Below are 18,179 nucleotides of genomic sequence, written 5' to 3' on the forward strand. Positions count from 1 at the left end.
ATGGCCCCCTTTGACCCATATGAATGATTCGAATATGTCCCTATAGGTCCTAGGACCCCTAGGGACATATGTCATTGTTCAATGGGTCAAATGGGGTCATAGGTCACCCTATGACCCCATTTGATCCATATGAACGATTCAAATATGTCTCTAGCCGTCCTAGGACCCTTAGGGACATATGATGGGTTAAAGGTTGTCATAGGTCACCCTATGATCCCCTTTGACCCATATGAACGATTCAAATATGTCTCTAGGGGTCCTACGACCCCCTAAGGATAGATGTCATCATTTAATGGGTCAAAGGGGGTCATAAGTCACCTTATGACCCCCTTTGACCAATGTGAACAATTCAAATATGTCCTTAGGGGTCCTATGACCCCTAGAGACATGTCGTCATTTTATGGTTCAAAAGGTGTCATATGTTACCCTTTGACCCCCTTCGACCCATGTGAATAATTCGAATATGTCCCTAAGGGTCGTAGGACCCCTAGGGACATATGTCATCATTCAATGGGTCAAAGTGGGTCATAGGTCTCCCTATGACCCCCTTTGACCCATATTAACGATTTGAATATGTCCCTATGGGTCCTAGGACCCCTAAGGACATATGTCGTCGTTCAATTGGACAAAGGGGGTCATAGGTCATCCTATGACACCCTTTGATCCATATGAACGATTCGAACATGTCCCTATGGGTCCTAGGTCTCCTACAGACATATGTCGTTTAATGGGCCAAAGGGGGTCATAGGGTACCCTATCACCCCGTTTGAACCATATTAACGATCACCCTTAGGGACATATATCATCGTTTAATGGGTCAAAAGGGGTCATAGGTCACCCAATGGCCACCTTTGACTCATATGAATGATTTGAATATTTCTTAATGGGTACTAGAATCCCTAGGGACATATGTCATCATTTAATGGGTCAAAGAGGGTCATAAGTCACCCTATGACGCCCTTTGACCCATATGGCCCATTCGAATATGTCCCTAGGAGTCTTATGACCCATAGAGACATATGTCATCATTTAATGGGTCAAAGGGGGTCATAAGTCATCCTATGACCCACTTTGACTAATTTGAACATTTCGAATATGTCCTTAGAGGTCTTATGACCCCTAAGAACATATGTTTTCGTTTAATGGGTTAAAAGGAGTCCTAGGTCACCCTATGACCCCCTTTGACCTATATAAACAATTCGAATATGTCCCTAGGGGTTCTAAGACCCCTAGAGACATATGTGATCGTTTAATGAGTCAAAGGGGGTCATAGGTCACCCTATGATCCCCTTTGACCCATATGAACGATTCGAATATATCCTTATGGGTCCTAGCACCCATAGGGACATATGTCATCTTTTAATGGGTCAAAGGGACCTATGACCACCTTTGACCCATATGAACGATTCGAATATGTTTCTAGAGGTTATAGGACTCTGAGAGACATGTTGTCATTGAATAAGTCTCTAGGGGTTTTAGGACCTCTAGAGACATATGTCGTTGTTTAATGGGTCAAAGGGGGTCATAGGTCACCTATGACCCCGTAGACCCATATGAACGATTTCAATATTTCCCTAGGGGTCCTAGGACCCCTAGAGACATATTTGAATCGTTCATATGGGTCAAATGGGGTCAGAGGTCACCTTATGACCCCCCTTAACCCATATGACCAATTTCAATATGTCCCTAGGTGTCCCATATGAACGATTTCAATATGTCCCTTGGGGTCATAGGACCCGTAGAGACATATTCGTATCGTTCATATGGGTCAAATGGGGTCAGAGGTCACCCTATGACCCCCTTTGACCCATATGACTAATTCGAATATGTTCTTAGGGGTTTGAGGACTCGTAACGACATATGTCATCGTTCAATAGGTCAAAGAGGGTTATAGGTCACCCTATGAGCCCCTTTGACTCATATTACCCATTCAAATATGTCCTTAGGGATTCTAGGATCCGTAGAGACATGTTATCGTTTAATGGGTCAAATGGGGTCATAGATCACCTATATGGGTCAAAGGGGGTCGTAGGTCACCCTATGACCCCTTTTGACCCATATGAAAGATTTGAATATGTCCCTATGGGTCCTAAGACCCCTAGGGACATATGTCATCGTTTAAAGGGTCAAAGGTGGTCATAGGTCACCCTATGATCCCTTTTGACCCATATGAACGATTCAAATATGTCCGTAGAGCTCCTAAGACAACTAGGGACATATGATGGGTTAAAGTGGGTCATAAGTCACCCTATGATGGCCTTTGACCCATATGAACAATTTGAATATGTCCCTATGGGTCCTAGGATCCTTAGGGACATATGTCGTCGTTTAATGGGTCAAAGGGGTTCATAGGTAACCCTATGATCCCATTTGACCCATATGATGATTGAAATATGCGCTTATGGGTCCTAAGACCCACAGGGACATATGTTGTCATTTAATGGGTCAAATGGGGTCATAGGGCACCCTATCACCCCCTTTGACCCATATGAACGATTTGAATATGTCCTTAGGGGTCCTAAGACCCCTAGAGACATATGTCATCATTTAATGGGTCAAAGAAGTTCATAGGTCACCTTATGACACCATGTGACCCATATGAATGATTTTAATATGTCCCTATGAGTCCTAGGACCCCTAGGGACATATGTCATTGTTTAATGGGTTAGAGGGGGTCATAGGGAACCCTATCACCCCCTTTGACCCATATGAACGATTCGATTATGTCTTTAGGGGTCTTTGGACACCTAAGGACATATGTCATCGTTTAATGAGTCAAAGGGGGTCATAGGTCACCCTATGAAATTTTTTTTTCCATATGAACGATTCGAATATGTCTCTAAGGGTCCTAGGACCCCTAGGGACATGTCGTCGTTTAATGGGTCAAAGGGGGTCATAAGTCACCTTATTACACCCTTTGACCCATATGAATGATTTGAATATGTCCTTAGGGGTCTCATGACCCCTAGGGACATATGTCGTCATTTAATGTATCAAAAGGAGTCATAAGTCACCCTATGACCTCCCTTTGACCCATAGAAACGATGCGAATATGTCCTTATGATTCTTAGGACCCCTAAGGACATATGTCGTTGTTTAAGTGGTCAAAGGGGGTCATAGGTCACTCTATGACCACCTTTGACCCATATGAATGATTCAAATATGTCCTTAAGGGTACTAGAACTCCTAAGGACATATGTCTTCGTTTAATGGGTCAAAGGGGGTCATAAGTTACCCTATGACCCCCTTTGACCGATATGGCCCATTCGAATATCTCCCTAGGGGTCCTAGGACCTCTAGGGACATATGTCGTCGTTTAATGGGTCAAAGGGGGTCATAAATCATCCCGTTACCTCCTTTGACCAATTTGAACAATTAAAATATGTTCTTATGATCCCTAAGGACATATATCATCGTTTAATGGGTCAAAGCGAGTCATAGGTCACCCTATGACCCCTTTTGACCCATATGAACAATTCAAATATGTCCTTAGGGGTTATAGGACCCCTAAAGACATATGTCGTCATTTAATGGGTCAATGGGGGTCATACGTCACATTATGACCCCTTTTGACCTATATGAACAAATTGAATATGTCCTTAAGAGTTCTAGGACCCGTAGATACATATGTCGTCGTTTAATGGGTCAAAGGGGGTCATAGGTCACCTATGACCCCCTTGACCCATATTAACAAAGTCAATATGTACCTAAGGGTCCTAAGACCCCTAGAGACATATTCGAATCGTTCATATGGGTCAAAGGAGGTCATAGGTCACCCTATGACCCCCTTTGACCCATATGACCGATTCAAATATGTTCTTAAGAGTTTGAGGACTCTTGGTGACATATGTCATCATTTAATAGGTCAAAGAGGGTCATAGGTCACCCTATGACCCCCTTTCACCCATATTACCCATTCGAATATGTCCTTAGGGGTTATAGGACCCCTAAAGACATATGTCATCATTTAATGAGTTAAAGGGAGTCATAAGTCACCTATATGGGTCAAAAGGGTTCATATGTCACCCTATGACCCCTTTTGACCCAATATGAATGATTTGAATATGTCCTTAGGGGTCCTATGATCCCTAGGGACATATATCATCCTTCAATGGGTCAAAGGGAGTCATAGGTCACCGTATGACCCCCTTTGACTAATAGGAACAATTTGAATATGTCCCTAGGGGTCCTAGGACCCTTAGGGACATATGTCATTGTTTAATGGGTCAAAAAGGGTCATATGTCACCCTATGACCCCCTTTGACCCATATGAACGATTCGAATATGTCTTTAGGGGTACTAGAACCCCTACGGACATATGTCATTATTTAATGGGTCAAAGGGGGTAATAAGTCACCCTATGACCCCCTTTGACCCATATGACCCATTCGAATATGTCCCTAGGACCCCTAGGGACATGTCGTTGATTAATGGGTCAAAGGAGGTCATAGGTCACCCTATGAACCCCTTTGACACATATGAACGATTCGAACATATCCCTGTGGGTCCTAGGACCCCTAGGGACATATGCCATTGTTTCATGGGTCAAAGGGGGTCATAGGTCACCCTATGACCCCCTTTGAACCATATGAATGATTCGAATATGTCCCTAGGGGTCCTAGGACCCCTAGGGACATATGTCATCATTTAATAGGTCAAAGGGGGTCATAAGTCACCTTATGACCCCCTTTGACCAATTTGAATAACTCGAATATATCCTTAGAGGTCCTATGACCCCTAGAGACATATGTCATCGTTTAATGGGTGAAAAGGTGTCATAGGTCACCCTATAACCCTTTTTGACCCATATGAACAATTCGAATATGTCTTCAGGGTTCCTATGACCCCTAGGGACATATGTCGTCCTTCAAAGGGCCAAAAGGGGTCAAAGGTCACTTTATGACCCCCTTTGACCCATATGAACGATTCAAATATGTCCCTATGGGTCCAAGGACCCCTAAGGACATATTTTATCATTCAATGGGTTAAAGGGGGTCATAGGTCACCCTATGAACCCCTTTGACCCATATGAATGATTAGAATATTCCTTATGGGTCCTAAGACCCCTAGGGACATATGTCGCCGTTTAAAGAGTCAAAGAGGGTCATAGGGCACCCTATCACCCCCTTTGACCCATATGAACGATTCGAATATGTTGTTAGGCATTCCAAGACCCCTAGGGACATATGTCATCATTCAATGGGTCAAAGAGGGTCATAGGGTGACCTATGACCCCATTTGACCCATATGAACGATTCAAATATGTCCCTAGGCATCTTAGGACCCCTAGGGACATATGATGGGTTAAAGGGCGTCATAGGTCATGCTATGATCCCCTTTGACCCATATGAACGATTCAAATATGTCTCCAGGGGTTCTACGACCCCTTAGGGACATATGTTATCGTTTAATGAGTTAAAAAGGGTCATAAGTTACCCTATGACCCCCTTTGACCAATTTGAACAATTCGAATATGTCCTTTAGTGTCATATGACACCTAGAGACATATGTCATTGTTTAATGGTTCAAAAAGTGTCATAGGTCACCCTATGAACCCCTTTGACCCATATGAATGATTCAAATATGTGTTTAGGGGTCCTAGGACCCCTAGGGACATATGTTATCGTTTAATGGGTCAAAGGGGGTCATAGGTCACCCTATGACCCCCTTTGACCCATATGAATGATTTGAATATGTCTGTATGGGTCCTAGCAACCCTTCAATTGGTCAAAGGGGGTCATAGGTTACCCTACGACACCCTTTGACCCATATGAATGATTTGAATATGTCCCTATGGGTCCTAGGACCCCTACGGACATATGTCGTCGTTTAATGGGTCAAAGGGGGTCATAGGGCACCATATCACCGCCTTTGACCCATATGAACGATTCAAATATTTCGCTAAGGGGCCCATGACCACTAGGGACATATATCATCGTTTAATGGGTCAAAAGGGTTTATAGGTCACCCTATGGCCACCTTTGACTCATATGAATGATTCGAATATTTTCTAAAGGGTACTTGAACCCCTAGGGACATATGTCATTGTTTAATGGGTCAAAGGGGGTCATAAGTCACCTTATGACCCCTTTTGACCCATATGACCCATTCGAATATGTCCTTAGGGGTCCTAGGACCCATAGGGACATATGTCGTCGTTTAATGGGTCAAAGGGGGTCATAAGTCACCTTATGACCTGCTTTGACTAATTTGAACATTTCGAATATGTCTTTAGAGGTCTTATGACCCTTAATAATATATGTTGTCATTTAATGGGTCAAGGGGAGTCCTAAGTCACCCTATGAGCCCCTTTGACCCATATGAATAATTCGAATATGTCCCTAGGGGTTCTAAGACCCCTAGAGACATATGTTGTCATTTAATGGATCAAAGGGGGTCATAGGTCACCCTATGATCCCCTTTGACCCATATGAATGATTCGAATATACCCTTAGGGGTCTCAGCACCCCTAGGGACATGTGTCATCATTTAATGGGTCAAAAGGGGTCATAGGTAACCCTATGACTCCCTTTGACCCATATAAACGATTCGAATATGTCCATAGGGGTTATAAGACTCCAAGAGACATGTCCTCGTTTAATGGGTCAAAGGGGGTCATAGGTCACCCTATGAGCCCCTTTGACCCATATGAACAAATCGAATATATTTTTGCGGGTTCTAAGACCTCTAGAGACATATGAATGGTTCAAATATGCCCCTATGGGTCCTAAGACCCCTATGGACATATGTCATAGTTTAATGGGTCAAAGGGGGTCATAAGTCACCCTATGACACCTTTTTACCAATTTGAACAATTTGAATATTTCTTGAGGGGTCCTATGATCCCTAAGGACATATGTCATGCTTTAATAGGTCAAACGGTGTCATAGGTCACCCTATGACCCCCTTTGACCCATATGAATGATTCAAATATGTCCCTAGGGTTCCTAGGACCCCTAGGGACATATGTCATCATTCAATAGGTCAAAGGGGGTCATAGGTGACCCTATGACCTCCTTTAACTCATATGAATGATTCAAAAATGTCCCTAGGCGTCTTAGGACCCCTAGGGACATATGTCGTCGTTTAATGAGTCAAAGGAGGTCATAGGTCACCCTATGACCCCCTTTGACCCATATGAATGATTCAAATATGTCCCTATGGGTCCTAGGATCCCTAGGGACATATGTGATCGTTTAATGGGTCAAAAAGGGTCATAGGGCACCTTATCACCCCCTTTGTTTCATATGAATGATTCGAATTCATCCTTACGGGTCGTAGGACCCCTAGGAACATATGTCATCGTTTAATGAGTCAAATGGTATCATAGGTCACTCTATGAGTAACTTTTACCCATATGAACGATTCAAATATGTCCCTAGGGGTCATAAGACCCCTAGGGACATATGTCATCATTTAATGGGTAAAAGGGTGTAATAGGTCACCCTATGACTCCGTTTGACCAATATGAATGATTCGAATATGTCCGTAGGGGTCTTAAGACCCCTAGGGACATATGTCATCATTCAATGGGTCAAAGAGGATCATAGGGCACCCTATCACCCTCTTTGACCCATATGAACTATTCAAAAATGTCCCTAAGGGTCCCAAGACCCCTAAAGACATATATCATCGTTTAATGGGTCAAAAGAGGTCATAGGGCACCCTATGACCACCTATGACCCATATGGATGATTCAAATATTTTATCAGGAGTACTAGAACATCTAGGTACATATGTCATCGTTTAATGGGTCAAAATGGGTCAAAATTCACCCTTTGACCCTTTTTGACGCATATGGCCCATTCGAATATGTCTTTAGGGGTCCTAGGACCCATAGGGACATATGTCATCATTTAATGGGTCAAAGGGGGTCATAAGTCACCCTATGACCCCCTTTGACTAATTTGAATAATTCGAATATGTCCTTAGTGGTCTTATGACCCCTAAGAACATATGTTGTCGTTTAATGGGTCAAAGGGAGTCCTAGGTCACCCTATGACCCCCTTTGACCCATATGAACAATTCGAATATGTCCCTAGGGGTTCAAAAACTCCTAGAGACATATGTGATCATTTAATGGGTCAAAGGGGGTCATAGGTCACCCTATGATCCCCTTTGACCCATATGAACGATTTGAATATATCTTTAGGGGTTCCAACACCCCTAGGGACATATGTCATCATTTAATGGGTCAAAAGAAGTCATAGGTTACCCTATGACCCCCTTTGACCCATATGAACGATTCGAATATGTCCATAGGGGTTATAGGACCTCCAGAGACATGTAATCATTTAATGGGTGAAAGGGGGTAATAGGTCACCCTATGACTCCCTTTGACCCATATGAACAAATCAAATATGTCCCTAGGGGTTCTAGGACTCCTAGAGACATATGTCATCGTTTAATGGGTCAAAGGGGGTCATAGGTCACCTATGACCCCCTTGACTCAAATGAATGATTTCAATATGTCCCTAGGGGTCCTAGGAACCCTAGAGACATATTCGAATTGTTCATATGGGTCAAATGGGGTCAGAGGTCACCTTATGACCCCCTTTGAACCATATGAAAGATTCGAATATGTTCTTAAGGGTTCGAGGACTCCTAGCGACATATGGCATCATTTAATAAGTCAAAGAGGGTCATAGGTCACCCTATGACCCCCTTTGACCCATATTACCCATTCGAATATGTCTCTAAGGATTCTAGGAACTCTGCAGACATTTATCGTCGTTTAATGGGTTAAAGGGGGTCATAGGTCACCTATATGGGTCAAAAGGACCTATGACCCCCTTTGACTCATATGAATGCTTTGAATATATCCTTAGGGGTCTTATGACCCCTAGAAACATATATCGTCATTTAATGGGTCAAAAGGAGTCATAAGTCACCGTATGACCTCCTTCGACCCATAGGAATAATTCGAATATGTCCTTAGGGGTCCTAGGACCCCTAAGGGCATATGTCATCATTTAATGAGTTAAAAGGGGTCATAGGTCACCATATGACCCCCTTTTACCCATATGAATGATTCGAATATGTTCCTTGGGGTCCTAGGACCCCTAAGAACATATGTCATCATTTAATGGGTCAAAGGGGGTCATAAGTCACCCTATGACCCCCTTTTACCAATTTGAATAATTTGAATATTTCTTTAGGGGTTCTATGACCCCTAGGGACATATGTCATCGTTTATTGGGTCAAAGGGTGTCATAGGTCACTCTATGACCCCCGTTGACCTATATGAACGATTTGAATATGTCGCTAGGGTTCCTACGACCCTTACGGACATATGTCATCATTCAATAGGTGAAAAGAGGTCATAGGTCACTCTATGACACCCTTTGATCCATATGAACGATTCGAATATGTCCCTATGGGTCCTAGGACTCCTAGGGACATATGTCGTTGTTCAATAGGTCAAAGGGGGTCATAGGTCACCCTATACCCCATTTGACCCATATTAGCGATTCAAATATGTCCTTATGGGTCCTAGGACCCCTAGGGACATATGTCATTATTTAATGGGTTAAAAGGTGTCATAGGGCACCTTATCACACCCTTTGACCCATATGAATGATTTGAATATGTCCGTAGGGGTCCCAGGGCCCCTAAGGACATGTGTCATCGTTTAAAAGGTCAAAGGGGTTCATAGGTCACCCTATGACCCCCTTTGACCCATATGAACGATTCAAATATGTCCCTAGGGGTCGTAGGACCCCTAAGAACAAATGATTGGTTAAAGAGGGTCATAGGTCATCTTATGACCCCCTTTGACCCATATGAACGATTCAAATATGTTCCTATGGGTCTTAGGTCCTTTGGGGACATATGTCATCGTTCAATGGGTCATAGGTCTCCCTATGACCCCATTTGACCCATATGAATGATTCAAATATGTCCTTATGGGTCCTAGGACCCCTAGGGACATATGTCATCATATAATGGGTCAAAAGGGGTCATAGGGTACCTTATCACCCCTTTTGACCCATATGAACGATTCGAATATGTCCTTAGGGGTCCCAGGACTCCTAGGGACATATGTTGTCGTTTAACAGGTCAAAGGGGGTCATAGATAACCTTATGACCCCCTTTGATCCATATGAACGATTCGAATATGTCCCTAGGGGTCCTAGGACCCTTAGGAACATATGATGGGTGAAAGGGTGTCATAAGTCATCCTATGATGCCCTTTGACCCATATGAACGATTCGAATATGTCTCTACGTGTCTTAGGATCCCTAGGGACATATGTCATCGTTTAATGGGTCAAAGAGATTCATAAGTCACCCTATGACCCCCTTTGACGAATTTGAACAATTCGAATATGTCCTTAGGGTTCCTATGACGCCTAAGGACATATGTCATCATTTAGTGGTTCAAAGGGTCTAATAGGTCACCCTATGACCCCCTTTGACCCATATGAACGATTCAAATATGTCCTTAGGGGTCTTAGGACCCCTAGGGACATATGTCGTCGTTCAATGGGTCAAAGGGGGTCATAGGTCACCTTATGACCCCCTTTGACTCATATGAATGATTCGAATATGTCCCTATGGGTCCTAGGACCCCTAGGGACATGTCGTCGTTTAATGGGTCAAAAGGCGTCATAAAGCACCCTATCACCCCCTTTGACTCATATTAACGATTCTGGTGCAGGAGCACCTAGGAAATATGCCAAGTTTCCTAAATCATTTTTGGCTTGTAGTGGTCTTGGCTAGGCCACATGAATAAGGGCTATGTGATAAAGCCCCAAGTGTGTGAGTTGTGTTTGTAAATAGGTTTTTGTTGTGTTTGAGTTTCCAAGTTGCTTCTATGTTGGCAAAATTGCTTAAATTGCTTGTTAGAGCCTAGAATGGTCAAACACTGACCAAGACCCCAGGAGGATGGTAAACATGGAAAATATGTTAAAAGTTTTAATTACATGGAAATAGGTTCATTTAACCATGTTTGAGGTCATGGAGCCATTAAATGCACAATAGTGCAAAAGTTGCACTTGGCAACTTTGCAACTTTGCAAAGTTGCTTGACAACATTGACAAAAAGTGCTAAAACTTTATAAGGGCTTCAAAAATCAGTTGGAAACCTATGGGATCTATTTATTCACATGGGTAAGAGGTATTTAAGACCAATCCAAGTTAGTTTGAGGGTGGGCATATGCTTTTGTACGAATTTTGGCATTGGAATGAAGAGCAAACTGAGCATTTTGATGACAGTTTTCTGATTTCACCCTTCATCCACACCTTTAATGGATTGATAGGGTTTCTTTTTTCATGTGATTTTATAGTGTATGGAATTTAGATGCTTTGGTAAAGATTAGGATTTTTTTTGATCAGTTTCATTACTAGTTTGAAAAATCTTTTTAAAGTTGCCAGTTCACTGGTCTGTACACAACAATCAGCAAAGAAATCTCTATAACTTGAATTCCAATGGTGGAACCATGATGGCCTTTTGGAATCAAGTACTAGACTGTATAAACAATGTAAATATGTATTTTTTTCTTGTTTTGCAGAGGTTTGTTGTTTTTTCCAAGAGGCCCTAGGCGAGTTTGCATACCCGACTAGGCAATGAAATCAACAAATAAGTGTTTGAAAGGGGCATAGAATGGGGTGTTGGGTGAAATACAAATTCATGGAAGGCAAGAGTGGTGAGTGAAGGAAGTTAATTCTAGGAGTTTAGTCATTTAGAGTCCATTTGAGTGGTGGAAGGAAGAACTCTCTATATTCCTGTTCATACAAACAAGAAACCCTTGTAAATAGACATATTTTTGGAAATCCCTTGTACGGATGACCTAGGTGTTGCAGACCTAAAAAATCTTCAAGGGGAGCCAAAAGGGTATCCAAATCATAAATTTTTTTGAGTACTTCTTAAGGGTTTGAGGAGATATAAGCCAAAAATCAATTTTAGAGGCCTAATTTTGTTATTAGTCTTGGTAGCCCTCTTAACTATGCAATCTTCAAATCGATTGGAAACCCAATACTCCAATTCACTTAGTGATCCTAAAAACTATTGAATGAGACCTAATACAAGCCTTGGAATTCAATATAGCCAAGAATGCACTCCTGGAAGCCAGTTGTCAAGAACGGTGCAATGAGAGCACTAGGGAGACCCCATGGTGAAATAGAGTTTTGAGTTGATTGGTGAGGATTAGTGTAATAAGGGAATAGAGAGAAGATTCCCTTGGAGTAGGGTATAGGATAAATACCCTAAGAGGCTAGGAGAAAGCCTAAAGTGAGTTCTAGTAGTTGAGGCTAGAACATTATTCAAGATCCTCCCCATCAGATTCGAATATGACCCTAAGGGTCCCAAGACCCCTAGGGACATATTTCATCGTGTAACGGGTTAAAGGGGGTCATAGGTCAGCCTTTGACCCCCTTTGACCCATATGAACGATTTGAATATGTCCCTTGGGGTCCTAAAACCCCTAGGGACATATGTCATTGTTCAATGAGTCAAAGGGGGTTATAGGTCACCCTATGACCCCATTTGACCCATATGAATAATTCAAATATGACCTTATGGGTCCTATGACCTCTAGGGACATATGTCATCGTTTAATGGGTCAAAGGGGGTCATAGGGAACCCTTTCACCCACTTTGACCCATATGATTCGAATATGTTCGTAGGGGTCTCAGGACCCCTAAAGACATATGTCGTCATTTAATGGGTCAAAGGGGGTAATAGGTCACCCTATGACCCCGTTTGACCCATATGAACGATTCGAATATGTCCCTAGGGTTCCTAAGACCCCTAGGGACATATGATATGTCAAAGGGTGTCATAGGTCACCCTATGACCCCCTTTGACCCATATGAACGATTTGAATATGTCCCTAGGGGTCCTAGGACCCATAGAGACATATGTCATCATTTAATGGTTCAAAGGGGGTCATAAGTAACCCTATGACCCCCTTTGACCAATTTGAACAATTTGAATATGTCCTTAGGGGTCCTATGACCCCTAGGGACATATGTCGTCGTTTAGTGGGTGAAAAGGTATCATAGGTTACCCTATGACCCCCATTGATCCATATGAATGATTCGAATATGTCCCTAGGGGTCCTAAGACCCCTAAGGACATATGTCATCATTTAATGGGTCAAAGGGGTTCATAGGTCACCTTATGACCCCCTTTGACCCATATGAATGATTTGAATATGTCCCTATGGGTCTTAGGACCCCTAGGGACATATGTCATCATTCAATGGGTCAAAGGGGGTCATAGGTGACCCTATGACCTCCTTTAACCCATATGAACGATTTGAATGTCCCTAGGGGTCCTAGGACCCCTAGGGACATATGTCATCATTTAATGGGTCAAAAGACGTCATAGGTCATGCTATCATGCCCTTTGACCCATCTGAATGATTCAAATATGCCCCTATGGGTCCTAGGACCCCTAGGGACATATGTCATTGTTTAATGGGTCAAAGGGTGTCATAGGGCACCTTATCACCCCCTTTGTTTCATATGAATGATTCGAATTCGTCCTTAGGGGTCATAGGACCCCTAGGGACATATGTCGTCGTTTAATGAGTCAAATGGGGTTATAGGTCACTCTATGATAAACTTTTACCCATATGAACGATTCGAATATGTCCCTAGGGGTCATAGGACCCCTAGGGACATATGTCGTTGTTTAATGGGTAAAAGGGTGTAATGGGTCACCCTATGACCCTGTTTGACCAATATGAACAATTTGAATATGTCCTTAGGGATCTTAGGACCCCTAGGGACATATGTCATCGTTCAATGGGTCAAAGGGGGTCATATGTCACCCTATGACCCCCTTTGACTGATATGGCTCATTTGAATATGTCCTTAGGGGTCCTAGGAACTCTAGGGACATATGTTGTCATTTAATGAGTTAAAGGGGGTCATATGTCACCCTATGACTCTCTTTGACCCATATGAACGATTCGAATATGTCCTTAGGGGTCGCATGACCCCTAGGGACATATGTCGTCGTTTAATGGATTAAACGGAGTCATAGGTCACCCTATGATCCCCTTTGACCCATAGGAACGATTCGATTATGTCCCTAAGATTCTTAAGATCCATAGGGACATATGTCTTCGTTTAATGGGTCAAAGGGGGTCATAGGTTACCCTATGACCACTTTGACCCTTATGAATGATTCAAATATGTCCTTAGGGGTACTAGAACCCCTAGGGACATATGTCATCATTTAATGATTCAAAGGGGGTCATAAGTCACCATATTACCCCCTTTGACCCATATGACCCATTCAAATATTTCTCTTAGGGTCCTAGGACCCCTAGGGACATATGTCATCATTTAATGGGTCAAAAGGGCTCATAAGTCACCCTATGACCCCCTTTAACCAATTTGAATAATTTGAATATGTCTTTAGGGATCTTATGACCCCTAAGGACATATGTCATCGTTTAATGGGTCAAAGGGAGTCATAGGTCACCCTATGACCCCCTTTGACTCATATGAATAATTTGAATATGTCTGTAGGGGTTCTAGGACCACTAGAGACATATGTCATCGTTTAATGGGTCAAAGGGGGTCATAGGTCACCCTATGACCCACTTTGACCCATATGAACAATTTGAATATGTCCTTAGGGGTCCCAGGACCCCTAGGGACATATGTCTTTGTTTAATGGGCCCTTCTACCCATATGAACAATTCAAATATGTCCCTAGGGGTTATAAGACCCCCAGAGACATATGTCGTCGTTTAATGGGTCGAACGGGGTCATAGGTCACCCTATGACCCCCTTTGACCCATATGAACAATTCAAATATGTCCTTAGGTGTTTTAAGACCCCTAGAGACATATGTTATCGCTTAATGGGTTAAAGGGGGTCATTGGTCACCCTATGACCCCCTTTGACCCATATGACCAATTCGAATATGTTCTTAGGTGTTCGAGGACTCCTAGCGACATATGTCATCGTTCAATAGGTCAAAGAGGGTCATAGGTCACCGTATGACCCCTTTTGACCCATTAAATGATGACATATGTCCCTAGGGGTCCTAAGACCCCTAAGAACATATTCGAATGGGCCATATGGGTCAAAAGGGGTCATAGGGTGACTTATAATGCCCTTTGACCCATTAAATGACTACATATGTTCCTAGTGTATATGAGCAATGTTAGTATGCTAATAGAAACCAAATTTAAATAAAGCTTCTACAAACTAAACAAAATTCATAAACTTTAATATAGACTAATATGAGCTCTCAATTGAGAATATGAGCCATTAATGGGCTCTCTCAATAAGAAGCTCTTTTGTTGAGTGGCTTTGTCTAAATAGATAGGATGTATGCTCAAGCTTATGCTTCAAAAAGGGCTTCAAATGGAGTTGGAATTTGGGTGTGAGTGTATGATTTTTATGTAAAATGGCTTCTTAAAATGGCATTATGACTTTACTTCATGGATTGTGTTATTTTTCAAAGGAGAAGCATCCAATTTATAGGCAAGAGGCTTGAGAGTTTGAGGGCTAAGATGCAAGGATGAAAAAAAGCTCATGGAGGGCTCAAATTGCATGAGAGGAGAGTACATGGATTGTGCTCCCTTATAACCAATCAGGGAGTGACACATGTTACAGGGTGAGAGGATGGAGGAAAGGGGAAGGATGAGTCAACAAAGGAGGCTCAAGGGATAAAATCTTCATAAAGACCCCATAATGGCTTGTAAGAGCAATAAAAGGGCTTGGAAGAGTCATTTATGGCCTAGTGGGCTTCATAAAGTTTTATGGTTGAGATATTTTGAGGGAGATGAGAGAAATTTCAACTTGGGCTTGATTAGGAAGGTTTTAAGCTTGCTTAGGCTTGTGCAAATGATTAGAGAATGGATTATGATGGTTTAGGATTAGCTTAGGGATAGGCAAGTGGATGGCATTTAATGAGGGTGGGTGAAGGAGGAGATATTTGTTAACTTTGGCTTGGGTTAGTAAGTCTTAACCCATGTTTAGAGAATGTGACAAGGTTAGGAGGGGATTAGGATTAGGTTTAAAGACATCTTCTAGAAGAGTCTAGACTTTGGATGAGTATAAAGACTTTCTAGAATAGTCTAGAACTTCTTAAGATGAGGATGAAGACTTTCTAGAAGAGTCTAGAACTTCTTAAGATGAGGATAAGTTAGATTTTTAGGAAATAAATAAAGTTTTATTTATTTCAAGGGTTTGGGTTGAGGAGATATTTATTAAAACTTTTTTAATAAACATGAGGATTAATATTTAATCTTAATTAAATATTTTGAGTTGGGATTAGGGGTAGGAAATGATGGGATTAGCCTTTAATCAAAATTAAAGAAGGATTAGAAGATTTTGGAAAAGGTTAGTGGTCTTAAGGAAATTGGCCAAGTTTTGGGCAAAAAATATATATTTTTATTTATTTTGAATTGTTTGGTCAATTTATTAATTAAATAATTAATAAATAAGAAAATAATGTTTAAATAAGATTTAAACATTTTTGGGAGGGATTCCTTAATTAAATATTTTTAATTAAGATAAAGGGATTTAATGGCGTAAAAATAAATAAATAAATTAAATAATAAATGATGATGTCATCAGGAATTTTTCAGAAAATAAAAATACTTTATTTTCTGAAAGTTTTTAAGTGTCTACACCTAGGGGTTCTAGTACCCCTAAGGACATATTTGAATCGTTTATATGGGTCAAAGGGGGTCATAGGGTGACCTATGACACCATTTAACCTATTAAACGGCGACATATGTCCCTAGGGGTCCTAAGACCCCTAGGAAAATATTTGAATTGTTCCTATGGGTCAAAGGGGGTGATAGGGTGACCTATGACACCCTTTGACCCATTTAACGACGACATATGTCCCTAGGACCCCTAGGGACATATTCGAATCGTTCATATGGGTCAAAGTGGGTCATGCGGTGACCGATGACCCCCTTTGACTCATTAAACGACAACATATGTCCATAGGGGTCATAAGACCCCTAAGAACATATTTGAATCGTTCATGTGGGTCAAAGGTCATAAGGTGACTTATGACCCCCTTTGACCCATTAAACTATGACATATGTTCCAAGGGGTCCTAGGACCCCTAGGGACATATTCGAATCGTTCATATGGGTCAAAGGGGGTCATAGGGTTACCTATGACCCCCTTTGACCCATTAAATGATGACATATGTCCCTAGGGGTCTTAGGACCCCTAGGGACATATTCAAATTGTTCATATGGGTCAAAGGGGGTCATGGGGTGACCTATGACCCTCTTTGACTCATTAAACGATGACATATGTCCTTAGGGGTCATAGGACCCCTAATAACATATTTGAATCGTTCATATGGGTCAAAGGTCATAGGGTGACCTATGACCCCCTTTGACCTATTAAACGATGACATATGTCCCTAGGGGTCCTCGGACCCTTATGGACATATTCAAATCATTCATATGGGTCAAAGGGGGTCATAGGGCGACCTATGACCTCTTTTGACCCATTAAAAAATGACATATGTCCCTAGGGGTCCTAGGACCCTTAGGGACATATTCAAATCGTTCATATGGGTCAAAGGGGGTCATAGGGTGATCTATGACCCCCTTTGACCCATTAAATGATGACATATGTCCCAGGGGGTCCTGGGACCCCTAGGGACATATTCAAATCATTCATATGGGTCAAATGGGGTCATAGGGTTACCTATGACCCCATTTGACCCATTAAATGACATATTTGAATTGTTCATATGGGTCAAAGAGGGTCATGGGGTGACCTATGACCCCCTTCGACTCATTAAATGATGATATATGTCCTTAGGGGTCCTATGACCCCTAAGGACATTTGAATCGTTCATATGGGTCAAAGGTCATAGGGGTAACTATGACCCCCTTTGACCCATTAAACGATGACATATGTCCCTAGGGGTCCTAGGACCCCTAGGGACATATTTGAATTGTTCATATGAGTCAAAGGGGGTCATAGGGTGACCTATGACCCCCTTTGACCCATTAAACGACATATTCAAATCATTCATATGGGTCAAAGGGGGTCATAGGGTGACCTATGACCTCCTTTGATCCATTAAATGACAACTTATCTCTCTAGGGGTCCTGGGTCCCCTAAGGACATATTCAAATCGTTCATATGGGTCAAAGGGGGTCATAGGGTGCCCTATGACACCCTTTGACGCATTAAATGATTACATATGTCCCTACGGGTCCTAGAACTCATA

The sequence above is a fragment of the Cupressus sempervirens genome, chromosome 5 (genome assembly GCF_028749045.1).
Source record: "Cupressus sempervirens isolate cs-2001-9-10 chromosome 5, ASM2874904v1, whole genome shotgun sequence".
Taxonomy (NCBI): Eukaryota; Viridiplantae; Streptophyta; class Pinopsida; order Cupressales; family Cupressaceae; genus Cupressus; species Cupressus sempervirens.